Source organism: Lonchura striata, chromosome W, assembly GCF_050655825.1.
Source record: "Lonchura striata isolate lonStrDom1 chromosome W, ASM5065582v1, whole genome shotgun sequence".
Classification (NCBI taxonomy): Eukaryota; Metazoa; Chordata; class Aves; order Passeriformes; family Estrildidae; genus Lonchura; species Lonchura striata.
The window spans coordinates 7,717,833-7,734,843 of NC_140743.1; the positions used below are offsets into that span (position 1 = coordinate 7,717,833).

General features: G+C 44.3%; 1 protein-coding gene across 2 annotated transcripts in view; it reads right to left on the reverse strand.

Moving 5' to 3' along the window:
* LOC146763027 (guanine nucleotide-binding protein G(q) subunit alpha) overlaps window positions 1-17,011 on the reverse strand; it is a 278,488-nt gene that overhangs the window by 83,595 nt on the left and 177,882 nt on the right. The gene's annotated exons all lie outside the window — the stretch shown is intronic.

Consider the following 17,011-nt stretch of genomic DNA (forward strand, 5'->3'; position numbering starts at 1 on the left):
GTACAGTGATTGTAATATGTCCTCCCATAGTCCTCTTTCCCCTCCCCCTTGTAATAGCTTTGGTAGTTGGAGCATTTGAGGAGGGCTGGCTTACTTCTAGAAGGCATTTCATAACAACACCTGACCTCCAGTCAAGATGTAGGAAAGTGATATCCACCAATGGACAGCAGAGAAGGAGTTAACTGTCAAAACTTTGGGAGGGGCTAAGGATATAAAAGGCAGACTATCCATTTTGTAGACAAGCACGTGGCTGCTTCTCACAGAGACTCCCAACACTGTAATTTTTCCTTATTCAATCCTTTGTTGCATTTTTGTTAAGGTTTAATAAACCATTACAATTTTAAAAGTGAGAGTCATTATCTCACACAGTCAATGTCAGAACAAACTTAGAAAGAAGGGTTTTTCTTTTTTGTATTCCTTTTTATATTGTCTATGTAATTTTTTAAAAAATAGCTTTGTTGGAAATGATACAAAGTTTAAAATGTTTATATAACTTTAGTCAAGGGTTTTGTTTGCCTTTGCCCAGGGGGAAAGGAATTGAAGTTTCTTTTCAAAGGACTGTTTCACTAGTCCAGCCGGGATGAGCTTAACATCTCAATGGACTGGGATCAGAACAGGAGATATACAAAAGATAACGACCATCAACTCCAAACATCTCCCCTGGCATGGTAGGAGATTCCTGGTCTGGGAAAAGATAAATAAGACAAGGAAGAATGAGAACCTAATTAGCCTTGAAGGCAAAGGGATCAATAACCAGTAGGAAATCAAATACTAAGAACTGTGTAACTTGGGACCAATAATTGAACCGATGAATTTCTCTGGGTTTTGACTGTGTAAGTATGCGAAAAATCTAGTAAAGACTATGTGATGGAATTGTTTTCTCTGCACAACCCAGGCAATGTGTGGATGAAATTATTTCTGTTGCACATCCTGACCAGAAAAACATCCTGACCAGAATAAAGTGATGCTTTGATTTTCTAACACTGAAAAGATGTTGTTGGAAAGTTTTTGTTTTCCCTGAAGTTTCGGTTACAGCTTTCTAACCTACCAAAATTATTTATGAGAGACATACACAAATGCAGTCCATTTTTAAAGAGTATTCTGAAACAAAGAAGAAAGAAATATGCTTAAAATGCAGTAGGCAAGGTTGTGTCACATCAGTGATCTATGTCGACTAATTGATTTTAGGATGACCATTTAAAGAATCTCTCTTACGTGGGAAAACAAATCTTAGCAAATATTTTCTGTTTTCACAGAATCAAATGTTATGTATAGTAAATATAATTCGCGCCATTCCTTGTATGAAATATGTAATATTGGATGCTTCTAAATCATGCCCGTTGTATTAGTTCCTCCCCCCCCCTTTTTGTAGGTGTCTAGGTTCGACAAGACAGGAATCTGCGAAGGAGGGCTAAAGCCTCCTGTGCAATGGAGAAGGTAAACCCCCTCCCTCCGAATTACTAGGAGTTTTAAATCAAAAGGCTCTCAGGCAAAGATATGGGAATGGGAGTAACAATTCTTTACTAGGAGAAAACTAGACAACAATTTAAAAAGGCAAATGCAATCAGTACAAACAAAACCAGTGAAAAAAGTCCAGAACCTGAGGATTCGGGGTGCCAGTAGCAGTCCTGCTGGGACGATTGCTCCCCTTGCAGTGGTTGATGAATTGCAGCTGCAGTGGTGATCTTTAGAAGGATATAGTTTTCCTCTGAAGATCTGGTGGCAGTGGGGCCGGTCTTCCTCTGCGCCGGGGTTGCCTCCGAGCTCCGCCGCCGTCGCCTCAGCGCGCTCCAGCTGCTTCGCTGCGAGTGCCGCCGAAGAGAGCTGCTTCTCTGGCAATCCCCCAAAGTAAAGAGCTGCTCTGTCCCCAAAAAGGTACCCACTTATATCCAATAAAAGAGTGCTTGGCTTCCCCCTCTGGGTGGAAAATCTCACAATAGGATGGTGTTACATTACCAGCCCTGCATTGAATCAGTCAATGGCCCACTAACAAACCATTACCTCTTAGGAGCAAAACCGGTTCTTGGAAAAGATAACAAACCTGCCCAACAGGTTTTCCTTCAACAGATGGCAAATAGAATACAAGCTTATCTTACAACCCAGGACAGTAGGTGAGACTTGAGTGTATACTGGAAACTGATTTTCAAGTAAACAGATGTGGCTCGGCCGGGAGATGGGCCATTGTCTGCTGATCATCTGTGCTGATCATCCAAGATGGATATCATGGAAATACTCAGACAGATCCATATCTTCCCGTAAACACCCAACATTGAATTTTTCTCCTCATCACCAAAAAGAAATCCTTATTAACATATGGACTCCGAATAGAAGAAAGGACTGATTGCTAAAACCTTGGCCTCAGGCAGAATTTTCCCTATAAAAACCGCCTGTGTCAGGATGGAGGTGTGTGGGCATAGGGGAAAACCTCTGCTGAGGCTGACTCCTTGTTGCACACCCAGGGTCGACCCCGGGCTCGGCTCTGTCCTTTCTGTGTGGCTGGCTAGATAGAATTTGACCGTTAATAAAATTATTTTTATTTTTTAATCTGGCTAAAGTAAACTCTCGTTTATAACAATCTTGTTGACCCCTTACGTGATCTGGTTTGGGGGTATCCGGGAGTTCCCTTATCCTTGATCCGGGCGGCGCCCCGCTGATTTCAGCAGCTGGACAGGACTGAGAAACTCCACGGAACCAACCAGATTCCGAAAACAGCCAAAAAGCCACGTTAAGGAAAGGATATAAACGGGCCCAGAGCTCTCGGAACTCGGAGCTAAATCTCCGAAGCTGCAGCAGCAAACTTTAACTCGTAAAATCAACGTGCACGAAGAATCCACGCGGGAAAAGGAGCCGTGAGTATCGCATGGTTGAGTGGGGCGTGAGTGGGTGTGTGTGTGAGACGTGACATAGTCACAGCGCGAGTTCGGACCCCAATGAACCGCAGTTCCACTAGCCCGCGAGGGAGGTGGTTGGTCACGGGGGAAGCGAAAGAATTCTGCTATACTCACAACACGCATACGACCTGAAACTCGGGGAGTTATGGGGATCCATCCACGGACGGGTCGGGGGAGGGAAGGTACGTTCTCGTGGATACGAGAAACTGGTAAACCTCACTGGCCCCGGGCTCGGGGAGCCCAACAAAAAGGTAAAAGAGAGCTCACTGTTCTTCCAACTAAAAACCCACGGACCGGTTCGCCGTGAGGTAACTAGGTTGGCAAGGTTCGGTCAGGAACAGACCGGTTTAAACACTTGGTAAGGCTCGGTCCGGGACAGGACCAAAATACACATTTTAGCACGCGGGTTGCTGACTTCTTGGAATGGCTTGCAGACACTGACTTGGAATACGGTAAGGAAAACTTTAATATGGGACAAAAAAAAAACCCCAGTAAGGTGCGGGGGGGACCAAAAGGAAAAAATCCTAAACCAGGAAAGGGTAAACACCTGACAGCAAGAAAAGGTAAGCACTCAAAACCAAGGAGAGGGGAAACAGAGGAATTCCCTGAGATTCCGAGAGAAAGTCCCCTGGGGTGGATGTTAGAACACTGGGAGGACTGCTCTGTGAGACGGAAAAGGTCCAAAGAAAAAATGGTACACTGTTGTGTAGAAGTATGGGGAAATATGGAAATTGGAAAATACCAATACTGGCCCATTTCTGGTACCTTCAAAAATAAGCTCTGCCAAGCACTCTCGGACCACTTGTACGAGGAGGAGGAGTGGGACGATGAGGAATTGGACTATGCCAGGCTATGGGAGTATGCCAGTGCACGGCTGTTCCCTATTAAGACCTCTGGCAAAAGGGTAAGCTCAGAAAAAACCTGGGAACCCCTAGAAAACCTGCCCCCCCCCATACCAGGTTCCCCCAGCTCGAGCACGGGTCCCGGCAGCTCCCCCATCAGCGCCCCCGGCTCAGCCTGCACCGCCACATAATGTACAACTCCCCGATGCAGGCGCCCCGGGACCTTCTCAGCCCCCAAGCCTCCCTTCCACACAGCATGGGGACACACACAACCACGCACACACACACGCACACCACACCGGGGAAAACACATCTCCTCCTGCCAGTAGAACCCGGCAGAAAACGAGGAGAGAAAACAAGGAGATAGCGATAATGAAAGGGACAGACCTAATCTATACCCTTTAAGGGAAGTCCCCACAGCTCCCGGAATCATTGGGTTTGTAAATGTACCCATCAACACCGGGGATGTAAGGGCTTTCAAAAAAGGAAATGGGGAAATTAATGGATGACCCTTTGGGTGTGGCGGAGAGGTTAGATGAATTTTTGGGAAATAGTATATATTCATATGATGATATCTCGGCTATATTAAGATCTTTGTTTAATGCTGAAGAACGAGATATGATAAGGCAGGCTGCCATAAAGGATTGGGAATTCAGAAACCCCCAGGGCGAGAGCGGGGTGGAAAAGTGGCCAGAACAATAACCATCATGGAATGCTCAGGCGGAGGCAGACCGAGCAAAAATGATCGGATTAAGGAACATGGTAATACAAGGTATTCGGGGAGCAGTCCCCAAGGGACAAAACATTAGCAAGGCATTGGGGGAATGCCAGGGGAAGGATGAAACTCCTACTGAGTGGCTGGAGAGGCTCAGGAAAAGCCTTCAAATGTATTCTGGTACGGACCCTGAATCCCCCGTGGGGGCGGTCCTTTTAAAAACACAATTTGTGGCTAAATCATGGGAAGACATTCGGAGGAAGTTAGAAAAAATAGATAATTGGCAAGAAAGAAGTTTACAAGAACTATTGAGTGAAGCACAAAAGGTATATATGAGGAGGGATGAGGAAAAACAAAGGACACAAGCCAGGGTGTTGGTGGCAGCAGTAAGGGAAGCACAAGCACAAACGGCTGGGACGTCATCTCCAGCCCCGGGGCACCAGGGAAAGCCGGTGCACACACAAAGGACAAAGAAACGGGTAAGTGCTCCTGAATATTTTTACTGTAAAAAGGACACCTCAAGAGGGATTGTAAGAAACGAATAAAGGATGCAATAGTCTTTCAAGAGGAATAGAGGTGTCAGGGGCTTTACAATCTGGGGTCAAGGACATCTAGAGAGCCCTTGATAAAATTAAAGGTTGGACCCCAAAAACAAGAACTAATCTTTTTAGTTGACTCTGGAGCAGAAAAAACCACAGTCAATGCCTTATACCCACGGTATGCCTGTAGGGTGTAGGGCATCCGAGATTGGAGGATAGACAAATACAACCATACCTAATAGCATTAAATAAGAATCTTGAAGAATTGCGAAAGCAGGGGGTGATCATGCAGCACAGTCCTCTTGGCTTCTCCCTACATAAAATACAACCTGGGGACAAAGTGCTTGTAAAAGCATGGAGGGAATCTCCATTAACGCCTCATTGGGAGGGACCCTTCATTGTTCTTTTGACCACAGATACTGCTATACGAACTGCAGAAAAGGGGTGGACACACGCATCAAGGATAAAGAAAGTCGAACTCCAGGATCAGGCACCAGAGTGGAAAATCACCTCCCACCCTGGAAATATGAAGATAACCCTGCATCGGCAAAGTAACTGACTGAAAACATCTCAATCAAACTTTCTGGGCCAGAGTGTAACTATTATCCTTTTTGTATGCTTCCCCTATGAATACTGTTAGACTGCTCCAACTAAGTGGGTTATGTGGGAGTGCTTTGAGCAGGAGTTAGAGCTGACTATCCGTTTTCTGGTAATAGCCACAAGGCTGAGATTGTTTCAAATTAAATTCAATAATCAGATGTTTTCCCATATTAGAACGGATTAAGGGAAAAATTACTTGGAAAATTAAAATTATTATTGTTGAGTGTCATAGGTGGAACAACGCACAGGCTCTGCTGAACTACACCAGGGAGGCATTTCTAAACAGGTATGCAGCTCAGCCTGAACATGAAACCACAGACGAAGATTCCTGCTGCCAAGAAGATGGTTTGTCCTGCCGCTGGAAGCACCCCAGTGGGCGCTGGGAACGGCAGAGGGATCCTAGAAGTGGGAGTAATCCTAGTGAGCCTGAGCCTAGCCACATGCCTCAAGGGGGAACTTAGAGATAAATACCCAGAGAAGTTATCCCTCACCTCATGGAACTGCAGCAGGGGTAAGCCTGATAAACCGTGTCTGGAGACAAACACTCAACAAGGGGTATACAAATTAAAGGGAAAATCAAAACCATACCGTGAAAACGGACAGTCAGCTTGAGATAAGTGGAAAATCATTTGTTCACTGTGATATACTCGCTTACCTTGGTTTGCATAAGAATGTACTGGTGTGTCTTTGAAATGCTTATTTGCTTACAAGGTGATAAGGAGGTTGAGATTAAAGTCCTGGGCGTGTGTATCTGGTCTGTTTGCTGTATCTCAAAAGAAGAGACTTAGAAGCTATCACAACGACCAGACTCAGACTACATCTGGAGAGTCACGCCTGCAAGGAGAAGGGGGGGGATAAAAGGAAGGTTGGGACAGAACATTTTTGCGCGCCGTTGGTGGAGCAGGAGACTCCCCGGCCGCCCAGCGCTGTGCTTTGCCTGCCTTACTCGCTTGCTATTTTAAATAAAATTGCTTTATTGAATTAAGACACTTCAAATTGTCGTGTCACAATTTATAACAATTTGGTGCCGTGACTCGGATGGAGAAGTAGATCAGTCGCTACGGGACGATCGGGAGGCGCCCCGCCCTTATGGCGGCCCGGCTGCCCCAGGCTTTCTGATCACTCTCCACCGACGAACCTAAATTGAGTAACGGGCAAAGGAGAACCGGTTACCCCTGTAATCTTTGTGCACGAAGAACCAGCGAAGACGCAGGACGCGTGAGTATAGGCCGGTTTCCCGCTCGGTTTGGGGTGGTTTTCCTGGAGTGCTGTGTGTGAGAGGTCTCGTAGAGACCAAGTGAGTGCGGACTCTGTATTAGTGCGTTTTCCATTCCCCGCGAGGGGCTGGGCCACGAACCAGGGGAGCACGTGTGTGAGAAATTGAGTGCACTCCGGAAGATGGGACAGAGGAAAAGCAAGCCCTCTGGTCCCATGGGAGAGGGGACCCATGCTAAGCTTCCCCATATTCCCAGGGATAGCCCCTTGGGTTTGATGATAATTAATTGGGATGCTTTCCCATCTAGAAAAGGGAAAGACAAAGTTAAAATGATACATTATTGTATGGAAGTGTGCGGGAAGGGCCTAACCCTAATTCCCATGCAAGGAATGTAGAACAAAGGAAGAATCGGGAGCAGAGTTATATTTCTAGGGAAGGAAAAGGAAGAGGTCGTGAAATTGTCTGCTTCTACTGTGGAAAGAAGGGACATATGAAGAGGGGATGCAGACAACGGATAGCGGATGAGAAGGCCTTTAAGGAAGATTAGGGGTGTCAAGGGCTCTATTTGTTGGGGAAGAAACATCATAAGGAGCCCTTGGTAAAGCTTAAAGTGGAACCCCAGCAACAAGAGATGGAATTTTTAGTGGATACCGGGGCTGAAAGATCCACGGTGCAAGCCTTGCCGCTTGGATGTAAAAAGTCATCTGACACTGTACATGTAATTGGGGCAAAAGGAGAGCCCTTTGAGGTATCTGTTATCAAGGATGTGATGGTAGAAACTGATTCCAAATGTGGTATAGGTTCTTTACTACTGGTACCTGAAGCAGATTACAATTTATTAGGGAGAGATCTGATAATAGAATTGGGTATTAATTTAGAAGTTGTAAATAAAGAATTACAGATAAAGCTCTGCCCTTTAAGGGTGGAGGATGAAAAGAAAATTAATCCTGAGGTGTGGTATACCCCAGAAACGGTGGGGAAATTGCAGATTAAGCCTTTCTCAGTGGAAATAAGTGATCCTGGCAAACCTGTAAGAATAAAACAATACCCTATCCCTAGGGAGGGAAAATTAGGACTAAAACCTGAAATAGATAGGTTATTGGAAAAAGGGCTTTTAGAGCCCTGTGTGTCTCCCTTCAATACTCCCATCCTGCCTGTAAAGAAGTCAGATGGGTCCTACAGATTGGTGCACGATTTAAGAGAAATAAATAAGAGGACTTTGGCCCGGTTTCCAGTAGTTGCAAATCCATAAAAAGATTTAAAGGTAATTGAATCCGGACCACTAAGTAACTCCTGGTCTGCACAAGCTTGTGAATTATATGCAGTACTCAGGGCTTTAAGGTTATTAAAAGGAAAAATTGGAACAATATACACAGACTCTAAATATGCATATGGGATAGTGCACACATTTGGAAAAATTTGGGAAGAGAGGGGACTTATAAACTCACAGGGAAAAGATCTAATTCATCAAGAGCTAATTGTCCAAGTTTTAAATGCCTTAAGGGGCCCGGCTCAAATTGCTGTGGTCCACTTAAGGGGACACCAGAGAGGATTGGACTTTAGAAACAGGGGAAATAATTTAGCTGACCAAGAAGCCAAGAAAGCAGCCCTACGAACTCGGGGGGACATGGGGCAGAGCGACACTGTATCTGTGGACTCCCCCAAAGAAAAATGGCAAATATATAGTTTTACCACTCAAGAAAAGGAAAAATTACAAAAGATGGGAATTGAGGAGGGGTCTGAAGGGCAATGGAAGCTCCCAGATGGGAGAACTGTTTTACCTAAAAGCAAGGCCTCAGAAATTTTGCAAAGATTGCATGACCAGACTCATTGGGGAACTCAGGCATTAGTAGATCAATTTGCCACTAAATATATGAGTATTGGAATCTATGATTTGGTTAAAAGAGTAGTGGGAGATTGTCTGATCTGTCAAAAAGTAAACAGAAAACATCTTAGGGAAAGGCCCATGGGAGGAAGGGAATTAGCTCACAGGCCTTTTGCCAAAATAAAAATAGACTTCACTGAATTGCCTAAAGTGGGTAGATATAAATATTTGTTAGTAATAGTAGATCATCTCACCCATTTTGTAGAAGCTTACCCCACTACTCGGACTACTGCTCAGACAGTGGTCAGAATATTATTAGAAGAAATAATCCCTAGATATGGGATAGTAGAAACAATAGATTCTGATAGGGGACCCCACATGCCATATGATTTGGAGGAACCCCGAGACCACCCCCAGTTGAAGGACTATAAAATAACCTCATATATTATTGCCTTAATGAAACACCGCAATGAACTTTGGGAAAAAGGAATCATTACGCAAAGACCCCCTTTAGATTTAAAAATACATAAAATGCACCCAGGAGACTATGTGTTAATAAAATCCTGGAAAGAATCTACACTAACCCCACAATGGGAAGGTCCTTATCTTGTGTTACTCACTACAGAAACTGCAATTCGGACTGCAGAAAGAGGATGGACACATGCCAGTCAAGTAAAAGGACCAGTTAACAACACTGTGTGGCAAGTAACCAGTCCTCCCGGGAACCTGAAATTGAAGTTACAGAGAAACTAATGGACTCTTATCAGATTGAATACACATCAGACTTATATTACTTAGATAGTGGACTAAGTAGTAATTCAAGTGTTAGAGTAAAGTGTAAAAATCAAAATTGTAATTGCTATCCTTTTGTATGCTATATCTGTAAGGTGTGTGGGGAACGGTGGTGGTCACATTGCAACAGAGGGTATCCTCCACGAGGAACTTGCAATTCCTGTTGGAACGTACAAAGAGAGATTACAGCTTGGGTACTGACCTGTAAAGTGACTAGAGGGGAAATCCGATTGGAATCTAAAGAGTGGTGGGAAATTTTCTCAAAGGGCATTCACCCAGACTATTACTGCTGCCATACAAACGAGCCGAGCCCATTTGTGGCAGAGATCATAGAAGGCCTTTGTAAGAAAGACCTAAAAGGGGTCAGTTGTACCGCACCAGAGGTAAAAGATCAGAATTGGCGTTCTTATTGCATGCGGCAAGGCACTAGAGGGCATAAATCCCCTCCTGAAGAATACTCTTGCTGCCGAGAAGATGGTACATCCTGTGGCTCGAAGCACCCGAGTCGACGGGCGAGGCAGAGGAGTAAACAGCTGTGGAGGAAGGAGCCCTCAGGATGGAATACGCAAGCAATATTTGCGGAACTACCCCGGGACTGGGAGTAACAAAGGCAGAAATAGTTTTTGGGCTCAAGGGTATTTTGGTGATAACCACCTAATAGAGGGAAAGAAGTCACAAGGGTATAATTGTTGCAGTGTGAGAAACCAGACCCCACATGCCATTTGCTTACTGCTTGTAATTTTCCTTTGTATATCTTGTAATACTGCGGAAATAACAACTCATGAACCTTTCAAGTAGACTTTAGGAAGATGGGAAGATTCACCAGTTATAAGGAGCAATACTACAGCTGGAGCTCCCACTTTCCAGTTACCTGTGGCATCCTTAGGTACTTGTTGGGGTTCCCATTGAGTTTCATCGTTTTATATATGTCCTGCTTCGAATCCTGGTAAAGGATATTGCAATAGTCCTGGACAATATTACTGTGCATATTGGGGTTGTGAAACAATAGCTGGTACATGGGACCCCCCCACTCCTGATCCATACATTAAGGTGGTCTGGAAGCCAGATGGTTGTATTCCTCCCGGCTACTGGACAGGTCATAAACCCCCAGAAAATATTTGCAGGAATATACAAATTACTGCATTAAGGCCAGAGGATAGTATATGGTTAATTGGAAAAACTTAGGGCGTTTGTTTATATTCGGCTGATTTTGGCAATTTTGGTAGCTTAATATTTATAAAGAAGGAAATTGTGCCCCCTGATCCTGAACCTGTAGGGCCAAACCCAGTGTTATTAGAAAAGGAGGTTGTTTTAGCCAACCAAACAAAAGAAAGGGATCAGACCCAGAATAAAATTCAGAATAAAAACACTTCAGGAGACGAACAGAAAAAAAAAACCCAGGAGGGTAATATACTCTGGAAGGTTATGAAAGCAAGTTATGGTGTCCTAAATAGAACCAACCCAAAACTGACGGAAGACTGTTGGCTGTGCTATAATTTAAGACCCCCATTTTATGAAGCCATAGGGGTCACTGCAAAGCCCAGAAGAGTGAATGGAACTAATCCGAATCAGTGTTTGTGGAAAAAGGGTAAAGAGACAACACTGGGGCTTACCTTGGCTCAGGTAACAGGGAAAGGGAGATGCATAGGAAAAATCCCAACACAAAGAGAATACCTTTGTGGAGTAATAGAAACAGGTGGAAAGAAACCGGCTGACTGGCTATTGCCAGCAGCTAACACTAAGTGGGTATGTAACACTCTGGGTGTCACACCGTGCATCTCACTAAAACTGTTTAATCCAAGCCAAGACTACTGCATCCAGGTAACGATTATGCCGAGAATTACCTACCATACAAGTGACTACATATATGAACAACAAACTGTGCCAGAACACCATCTAATGAAAAGGGAACCCCTCACTGCCTTAACTATTGCAACTCTCCTTACCATCGGGGGAATAGGAGCTGGAACTGGGGTAGCATCCCTAGTAAATCAACAAAAGGAATTTAAAGCATTAAGAATTTCAGTAGATGAAGATCTGAGTAAAATTGAGCAGGCCATCGATGGATTGGTAAAATCATTAAGGTCCCTATCTGAGGTGGTGTTGCAGAACAGAAGGGGTTTAGACTTGCTATTATTACAACAAGGGGGATTGTGTGTAGCCCTGAAGGAGGAATGCTGTGCATACGCTGATCATACTGGAGTTGTTACAGACACCATGGCAGAATTAAGATTAGAGCAGAGAAAGAAGGAAAGAGAGGCACAGCAAAGTTGGTATGAATCATGGTTCAATCAATCTCCTTGGTTAACTACCTTGTTATCCACCCTTGCAGGACCTCTGATACTGATAATATTGGGACTGACCTTTGGGCCATGCATCTTCAATAAGGCAATAAAAATAGTAAAGGGACGATTAGAGGCAGCACATTTAATGCTCATTAGGGCAAAATATGAACCCATACACAATGTAGATGAGACCCTAATACTAAGTCACCAAGAGTTACAAAGATTCAGTGAACAAAATAAAGATGAACAAGAAAAAGGGGGAAATTGAGATAAGTGGAAAATCATTTGTTCACTGTGATATACTCGCTTACCTTGGTTTGCATAAGAATGTACTGGTGTGTCTTTGAAATGCTTATTTGCTTACAAGGTGATAAGGAGGTTGAGATTAGAGTCCTGGGTGTGTGTATCTGGTCTGCTTGCTGTATCTCAAAAGAAGAGACTTAGAAGCTATCACAACGACCAGACTCAGACTACATCTGGAGAGTCACGCCTGCAAGGAGAAGGGGGGGGATAAAAGGAAGGTTGGGACAGAACATTTTTGCGCGCCGTTGGTGGAGCAGGAGACTCCCCGGCCGCCCAGCGCTGTGCTTTGCCTGCCTTACTCGCTTGCTATTTTAAATAAAATTGCTTTATTGAATTAAGACACTTCAAATTGTCGTGTCACAATTTATAACAAGCTCATCAACTGCATCGAAGGAGCACAGGGGAAATCTCAATTCCAGTTTGTAATGAATGTAACCGTACTGTATGGGTTGGGGGAAGACAGGAGTCTATCTTTGTTGCTTATTTCCAAGCTAACCCAGTGTGTTACAATCCGAATAAAATTAGTATGTGTATAATGGGGGGAAAGACATACTGGGTGGGGAATAATCTGAAATATGAAAATAAGATACCTCTAGAAACTGAGCCAATCATTCTGGACCTCTTGGGGGACCAGGATGACAGAATCTGTCTGCAGTATGACAAAACGTTTTGTTTCACCAAGGATAAAGAAGGGGTAGACCCAGAAAATAAAATAAAACAGGTAATGCAAGAGGTAAAAAGACAAGAAGCTGAAATGAGGAAAAAGAGAGTAGAACAAGAAAGGCTAAAATCCCTAAGCGAACAATATGATCAATTAGAAAAAACAATATGCAAAATGGGGATTGCCTACCTCGGATCAGAATCTCTTTGTAGACCTAATGCAGGAAATTTCCACAGAGCTGAGGTTGTCTAATTGCTGGATCTGTGGGGGGCTAAAATCCGCAGAGAAATGGCCTTGGAGGGGTGAGGGTTTGACTCCTGAGCAACTACTAAAATGGGAAACTGGTGAGACCCCCAAAATAATTCAGAGGCCAGAGGGGTGGATACTAGACCAACGAGTAATTGGAACATTCTGCCTTAGCAGGGAGGGAGGATTATATTCAGAAATCGTAGGATACACTCCATGTGTTTCCACCCTATCTATAAATTCCACTAGCCACATCAAAGTCTGGCAGCCTGAAAGCCCTACTGGGTACTGGAGCCAGGAGAAAAAAGGTAACTGTGAATGGAGTGACAAAATTGGGCTCTGCTGGTACAAAAACCCCGGGGCTAACCCCTATCGGTCAATCAGCGAACTAAGAAAGTATTGGGAGGAGCCTGAGAGCATAACAATCAGATGGAAAGCACCTAATGGATTACACTGGATCTGTGGAAAGAAAGCCTACAGTGAATTACCTCCACGCTGGAAAGGATCCTGCATGGTAGGACTAATCAGACCTGTTTTCTTCACCCTACCCAGGTCAGAGAGTAGTTCACTAGGAGCCCCCTTGTATGAATCCCTGAACCGAGGAAAAAGGGGCTTAAAGGAAAAATTCCCTCTCATCGGAGGGAAACAAACGTGGGGAGAGAATGAATGGCCTGCTGAAAGGATCATTGAATATTATGGTCCTGCCACATGGGCTCAGGATGGGTCGTGGGGATACCGAACCCCCATCTATTTATTTAATCGCTTAATAAGGTTGCAGGCTGTAGTGGAGATTGTCTCCAATCACACCTCAGATGCTCTTGAATTATTATCCCAACAACACTCTCAAATGAGGGCTTTTGTATATCATAATAGGATAGCCCTTGATTACTTACTAGCTGGAGAAGGAGGTGTGTGTGGAAAATTTAATGAATCTCAGTGCTGTGTAGAAATAGATGATTATGGAGAAACCATTAGAAATCTGGCCACAGAAATTAAACGGGTAGCCCATGTTCCAGTACAAAAGTGGAACTCACTTCTCCAAGCATCTTGGTGGGATCATTTGTTAGATGGGGCTTGGTGGAAGAAAATAATTTTCTTCATTTTATGTTCAATAGCAGGAGTCATATTCCTACCCTGTCTCATCCCCTGTTTTATAAGACTCATCCATTCAGTAGTACAGGGGATGCAAATAGCAGCTTTACCCACAGACCCAGAAGCTGCCCTTGGAAAAACAAATCAAATACCAAAAATAATGACACTAGGAGAAGAAATTCCTCACAGCAGGGCGGCTGAGGCTTTAGCAAAATTTGAAAGGCGAATAAAGGGAAAAGAACAAAACTACAAAAATTACCAAGATATCCCAAATGTAGACTAAAAGCCAGTCTCAAGAATGAATAGAGGTAGAAATTAGGGCGCAAATTAATTAATCATATAAAAGGTGGGGAATTGTTATGTATAGTAAATATAATTCGCGCCATTCCTTGTATGAAATATGTAATATTGGATGCTTGTTAAATCATGCCCGTTGTATTAGTTCCTCCCCCCCCTTTTTGTAAGTGAGACTTGAGTGTATACTGGAAACTGATTTACAAGTAAACAGATGTGGCTCGGCCGGGAGATGGGCCATTGTCTGCTGATTGTCTGTGCTGATCGTCCAAGATGGATATCATGGAAATACTCAGACAGATCCATGTGAATACGCTAAATATAAGAAAGGCCTGATTGCTAAAATCTTGGCCTCAGGCGGAATTTTCCCTATAAAAAACACCTGTGCCAGGATGGAGGTGTGTGGGCATGGGGGAAAAACTCTGCTGAGGCTGACTCCTTGTTGCACACCCAGGGTCGATCCCAGGCTCGGCTCTGTCCTTTCCGCGTGGCTGGCTAGATAGAATTTGACCGCTAATAAAATTATTTTTATTTTTAATCTGGCTGAAAAAATTATCATTTATAACAGACGTTTCATTATGGCGAGCCAGGCAGATGGTTTTCTGTACTCACAGGGGCAGGGGGGAAAACGGACCTCCTTGGCACGCCCCGGGGAATTTCCCTGGAGGGGCTCCGCTCTGCGTCTTGCCAACCTGCGGAGACAGACAAGGACCTGCTGGTGTGCGGATAAACGGCACTTATTGAGAGGGCCCTGGGGAGAGAGAGAGGACTGCTGGTAAGTCACTCAAGAGACGTCTGAGTGCCCAACCTCGTTCCTGTGCCTGCAGGCAGCCCGGCCGATAGGGCGGCTAGGGCGAGCGGAGATGGGTTCACTGTTCTGATAGAGCGGCCGCTAGCGACTCTGGGGGTGATTAGAGTGAACCCGAAGTTTGTGTGCTTGTGGTGTCCGGACATTGTGCGGTTAATGTGTTTGTAGTCGTGTGAGTGTGGTGTATAAAGGAAGTGAAGGAGTGAACGAATGAGTGTACCTGCGGCGCGGGGGGCGGGGGGAAGTTCTACTTGTTTCTGAAGTGGCCGAGTGAGGCCCGAGGCGCCAGCTAGGATAAGCTGTGGGGTCAGGGAGTGCCCCGCAGAGAAGTGAAACAAGTAGAGAAACATAGGTGAGGACATATACTGTGTTTAAAAGTGGTGATTTGTGTAGATTCTGCACATTTTAACCGTGGCTAGATGAACTGGAGGGGTTTCTCTGCCCCAGTGTTTCAGACTTACTAGAATTTTACTGTGTGCTATTATGCTGTGTTGTGTTGAGAAAAGTGGGCACGTTAAGAGATACCCCATTCCTCAGTGATTTTGTGTGGTTCTTCTGCAGCATTGTGTTAATTTGATTCTCGGGATTGTATGGTTGTGTTTGTGGAGATTTTAGAATTTTGTTTGCAAAAAGTGTATCATTTTATGCAGAAGAGCTACAGTATGGTGATTTATGTTTAACTGTGGTAAAGCAAATTAAAGGAATTCCAGGAATTCTTCCCTCACAGCAACTTAAGCCCTGACTCTCCTTGAATTTGAGATAAGGACAGGGTTCTGTGTTTGTGGGCATATCCGAGTATTTGCTGTAACAGGCACAGCCTTTTGCAGGGCAGCAAAAGAAGTATCAGTAGAAACAATGCTTTAATTAGATTGCGTAAGAAGCGAACTGGAAAAGACCGAGATTTTATAAAAGAGAGTTTAAATAAAGGAAAAATGCTGAAGTGATAAACAATAGCTTGCAGGCAATTCCCGGGAGGTTTTGGTGCATTAAGAGGCTGGCAAGTTTCGTGAGTACTACTACAATGCAGAGTTTGTGAGAAGGGCTAGTATTGCTGTTCTGTGCCCCAAGTGTAAATTGAAGGTTCCTAATCAAGCCAATTCAGAACCTGAGATCTTAAAGCTTATGTGTGGAGGATCGCATCTGATACCTGCGACCTGGAAAGTCTGTGTGTGAGAAAAACTGAATAAAGACCGTGAGGCTTGGGTAGAAACAAAATAGTATAAGGAATGAGAACTAACCAGAGCAAAGAGGTTCCTGACCTAGCCCCTCTGGCAGGGGGGCTCACTGGAAAAAAGCCTCCAGTAAGGGCAACTCAGAAAACTAAGGAATTTATAATACCTTACTGCAACCAATGCTGTTTTAAGACAGGAAAGCAAATAAGGTGACGTGTTGTATACTAATATGTATTTCACCTTAAATATCACCTAGAATAGCAGAGTAACTGGGTTCAGAGTTCCTTCTGACCCACTGGTGTTAGCTCTTGAAAAAGAAAACAAAGCAAAAAGAAAGCAAATCAAATGTATTGTTCAGCATGCAGCATAAGGCAGTGATGTATGAAATCAAAGAAAGATTATCATCCTGAAACACAAAAACGTACATGATTTGTAAAAGGCTCCTCCTAAGGTAACAGAGGATGAGGAGGACCTCCCCAAAAGGGAAGAGGACTCAGGCTCCAGAGGTATATCCACTCAAACCCATCCCCATCCTGGGAGTCCAATCTCATCCAGAACTAGGAGGCAATAGACCCCTCTGTGAGAGGCAGTGGTGTGAAAAACTGCATTGACTTGTTTGTTCATCAAAAGTATGAAATTAGGATAAAAAGGTGTGGGGGGGGGGGGGGGTTGGGGCATGGAATTTGCAGGTTTGGGCAAGGCTGGTAACCGCAAACAAAGATTGTGAAAG